At 41.5% G+C, this 5021-nt stretch overlaps 1 pseudogene across 1 annotated transcript; it reads left to right on the forward strand.

Moving 5' to 3' along the window:
• Positions 1-1896: 1896 nt before the first annotated feature.
• LOC306660354 (chromatin target of PRMT1 protein-like) lies at positions 1897-2924 on the forward strand (annotated as a pseudogene). Its single transcript has one exon. The product of its transcript is annotated as a chromatin target of PRMT1 protein-like (transcript).
• The last annotated feature ends 2097 nt before the right edge of the window (positions 2925-5021 follow it).

Genomic DNA, 5021 nt, shown 5'->3' on the forward strand with positions numbered 1-5021 from the left:
TTCCTCCGCAGTTCTCTGAGCTCATATCATTTCCAGAGTGAGTAGCATTGTGGTTCCAATTATAGGACATCCTGACAATATTTAAAACAGAATTGGATCAAGAAAAAATGCTCTTTCAAGGTTGTGGTCTGAGAGGCAAAATCCCAGAATTATCAGTAGCTTTCATACCCCATCTCTTTCTGAAGGAGGAGGAAGAGAAAAGAGGAGGCAAAGGAGGGAAGGAAGAGGAGGAAGAGACATGATTTAGGGGCAAGAGGTTGAATGAAAACATAAAAAGCAGCTAGAGCTATTTGATTACCCTTTGTGTTCTTCAACATTCTTTTCCATTGCTGCAAATCCAAGAGTTGGACAGTCTTTTAAAGGCACCAGATTCGCTTCCCAAATCAGAGAATGCATAAAGTCACAATTGTGATCAAAAGGTGCTACTCCAGTGGCAATGTCGACCGATCTCCTGGCCCAACAGAGAGATGTCTCATCCGACAGACAGTCATTGCTATTCTCTGCATTAATCACCACAATTTCATGAGGATGTTACACTGGAACAAGCTGTCAGGGAAGTCAAATATCAAATGTTTGGGTTTTTTTTTTTTTTCCTGTTTTCAATAGTGTTATTGATTCATTGGAATATAAAAACAATATATGTTTGTTGCCAAAAAAAAAAAAATCAGAAAGCAAAGGAGAAGGCAATGAAACAAAGGCTATTATCCAGGGTTAAGAACTGCATGCATATTCAGAAACAAAAATGTTTTCAGATAATACACACTATAGTATGATCTGCTTTTTATCATTTGGCAATATGCTGTGAACCTTTCTCCATGTCAATAAATATGGCTCTACATCACATATTTAAAGCTGCAGTGTATTATTGTGTCCTTATTTTAACTAATCCTCTTCTGATGAACATTTAGTTTCCTCTACTCCCTTTTATTCCTATTTTAAATAATATTGCAATAACATTCCTATACATCAATAATTCTCAAATTTTAATGTGACAGAGAATTGTTTGAAGTATTTTAAAAATATGAATGCATAAACCTCACATCTAGATATTCTGCTTCAATAAGGAAGGTATAATACCAAGGAATCTGCATTTTCCCAACACTACAGTGATAATGATGCTGGTAGTTCTTGAGCCACATGTTAAATAATATATATCTTTATAAACTTGTCTAATCCTTAAGATGAAGTTCTACAACAGGTTTTCATACTTACAATGTCTAGGCAGTACATTTCAATGATCTATCTCCTTTTTAGTTATTTTGTTGATTAAAAAAATTGGATCACAAAGGTAGGGATACGTTCTAAGGTATAGAGTATGTTTGGGGCACAGATTAATGAGGACAAATCTTTTTAAGAACCGTTAGAATCAGCTCCTTAGCTGTCTATGGGAGGCAAAAATCCTCTCCAAGTAATCCCTAGACCCTTCCACTGGAACCTGGCCATGAGAAGTTGAGGCGGGATGGCTGAAGACACAAGCTGGGAGTGAGACTGAGCTCCACATCTTGGCTGGAGAAGTTAGTTCTGAGAGGGGAGGGTGCCTGCAGGTTGCCATTCGCACAGCAGATTTCTACCAACAAGTGGTCACGAAATGAGATGCTCCATTTTGTTTTGGACACTGAGCAGGAGCTGGCAGCGGCAGCTGTGGTGGCACAGACGAAAGGCAGAGAAGGGCAGGCCAGACAACCAGGCAGATTGGCCGGCTAGGTAGTCAACCAAAACGAACGAGTCTCGCAATCTATAGCTTACTCATTTAACCAACCGCCCACCTAGTGAACCCGGGCCACTCTGTCAACTCAGGTGTGGCCGGTCCCCAGCCTGCCTGCCGCAGCCACGGTGGCAGCCCCGGGAGCAGCCCCGGGAGGAGCACTGGAGTCCTTTGGTTCTCGGGATTTGAAGATGGTTACACAATCAGGGCCGAAAATTGTGCTAAGTAGCACCACCAAGATGTCTCTAAATGAGCACTTTACTAATATGCTGAAGAACAAACAGCAATACTAGAGAATATTCGAGCTTCGATGCAGCAACAACAGCAGCTAGACAGTGCCAGGGACAGAAGACTGGCCCAGCAGATGGAGAACAGACCCTCTGTCCAGGCAGCACTAAAACCTAAGTAGATGAGCAGAAAGCAGCGCCTGGGTAAAAGTGACATCAGGCCCGGTTAGGATGACACAGGGGCCCTGGCCAGGGGAGCAATTGGAGGACGAGTTCTGCCCATAATCCAGAGAGGCTTATTCAGAGGTCTCTATGGGGGACAAGCCACCAGAACCCTACTTAGGGGTGGGATGTTACTCCGAGGTCAAAACCTGCTATACGAGGTGGACGAACCGTAGCTCCCGGAATGGGCTTAAGAAGAGGTAGTGTTCGAGGTCGTGGAGGTCCTGGGAGAGGGGGCCTAGGGCGAGGAGCTATGGGTCATGGCGGAATCAGTGGTAGAGGTCGGGGCATGATAGGTCAGGGAAGAGTGGGTTTTGGAGGCTGAGGCCGTGGGTGGGAGAGAGGTGCTCTCACTGGCATTGAATTGACCAAGAAGCAGCTGGACAACCAGATGGATTACGTACATGTCAGAAAACTCAAGCGCACCTGGATGTGGAGTTGAATGCCTACATGGCCACAGACAGATCCAGAAACCAATGATTGAAGCCTGCCTGCCTATCCTTCTGCAAGAGGCTCTTGTTATGTCACCACATCTGTAAATAACATTTAGATAACAGAGAAGAAACCTGATTGATGCTGGAAGGACCTACCACAATAGGCTATGGACTTACCTGCCACCAGTTTGTGCATTTAGTGTGTTCCTTTTACTTTTTGATACTGTGTTGTATGAAATCCTTTTTTCCTTGGATTGGGTTGGTTTTTTGTTTTGTTTTGTTTTTTCCTCTCTCTTCACCCAGACTTACCTTTGAACATGAATGGTTTGGCCTTGTGGGTAGAACACTTTGCTTACCTCTGCCTCCCTTCACCTATCATACTCTGACATTCTCTGTGCTCCCACAAAAAGTTCCCAAAAAGAGCTAGTTTTTCTCCTTGATTCCTTGGTTTCTGAGATAGAATTCTGTTGTACATCTTGTTTAGCTTTTTAGAAGTGTTGTGAAAATCTGGAGTTGAAAAAAGTTTTATTGTACTGTTAACTGTGTAGTCAGTTGGAACATTTATGTTGCTACAGGGACACCTAACAGGTTACACATGGTATCTGCTTTGATTGAAGTTGCTACCAGGTACTTTGATACCACATAACTATGGTATCCAGCTATGCTAGATTGAAAACATGCACTTTCTACCCTCAAATGAGATTCTTCAGCTTGTCTCTTGGCTTTGTATCATATCCAAAGGGGTTGGACTGCCTTACACCTGCAATGGAGAGGAAGAAGTTATTTGGTTTGACTAGCACAGCAGAGAGAAAGGAAAGGGGGAGTAGAGGAGACCACTACTGGGAAGGATCAGGAGCTACCCATGTCAAAATGCAGTTATCATGTTTGTCCCAGACCAATATGGGGCTTCTCCATTTGTTGTCTTTGTTTGATCCTCTTCTTTCTCTTGAAGGTTTAAGTTCAACCATATTCTGTCAACTGTTCAAGTTTCAGTGGAATCTTGTATTCCACTGAATTCAGTGGAATCTTGTGTTCATTATAACAAATTGTTCCCAAATTAAAAAAAAAAAAAAAATGAGATGCTCCATTCACAAGCTCCTCTTAAACAAAATTTGCATTTGGCTAGCATTCTGTTTCTTCCTTTGGTTTTCCAGGAGTTTGAAAAGGGAGAGTAAAAGAATTTCTTCCTTTTCCAGGATATGAACATGCTTACATAAATGGACAAACACTCAACCAAACAAAGGTACAGATTCCCCTGCTAACAACCTCCAGACTCCAGAAGGAGAAGACTGACAATTATAAACCACATAAAGAAAAATTTGTGAGCTGGGATGTAATTCAGTAGAACTCTTGCTTAGCATGTGTGAAGCCCTGAACCTGATTCCCAGCATCACAAAAGAAAAAACAAAAACTGTATCCAAGTTCACAAAATATGGAAATTGAACAACATTAGGACTCCAATTTGAATTACACAGAGAAAAAAATTTTGTCTTCACTTTTTTGTGTAAATATTATTATAGTATGATATACACATATGGGAGACTAAACCCTAAGTTTACAGACTGCACATATGTTCACAAAGTGAAAACACTGGTATTACCAGCATCCAAATCAAGGAAGAGAGCAATACTCAGATCCCAGAAGTCTCCTGGTACCTGCTTACAGTGATTATTCTCCCCAAGGGTAACTGCCATGCTGATTTCTAACAGTTTTGATTGGTTTGACTTGTTTGGGAGCTTTATATAAATGGGATCAAAATATACAAGCTTTTCCTTTTCAACATTTTTTATTGATTTTATAGATCATTAGTTTAACTCTTCCTATCATCTGTACACCTGTCCCAGTAGGGAAGCAGAGATATCCCTAAAAATAAATGTAAAAGAATATATTTGAAATAAATCAGTGTCCACTTATGCCATTAAAATTGAATAGATTTTTCTAAGTTGAGCTCAGCTGAGTCTCTGGGGCCTTCGTGCCTGTCCATAGTAAGGTAATAAGGATCCTAAAGATTATACCACAGTGTGCATGACAGGCAACTCTAAGAGCCAGTATAATGCAGTGGAAATAAGATTAGCTTTGGAATCATAAAGAACTGAGTTCAACTAGAATCATCTCCACTTACCAGGCATACTATCTTTATGAGGCTTAGTAATCTTTCTGGGGCTTAGCTACTTCTATACCTGTGAAATGGGGGGAAATATCACTGAGCTATTGTGAAAATTAAGGAAGGCCAGGTGCAGTGGCACACACCTGTAATCCCAATGGCTCAGGAGGCTGAGTCAGGAGGATCACAAGTTCAAAGCCAGCCTCAGGAATGTATCGAGGCCCTAAGCAACTTAGTGAGATCCTATCTCACAGAAAAAATAAATAAATAAGAAAGGGCTGGGGATGTGGCTCAGTGGTTAAGTGCCCCTGAGTTCAATTCCTGGTACA

Source organism: Sciurus vulgaris, assembly GCF_902686455.1.
Source record: "Sciurus vulgaris genome assembly, chromosome: 1".
NCBI lineage: Eukaryota > Metazoa > Chordata > Mammalia > Rodentia > Sciuridae > Sciurus > Sciurus vulgaris.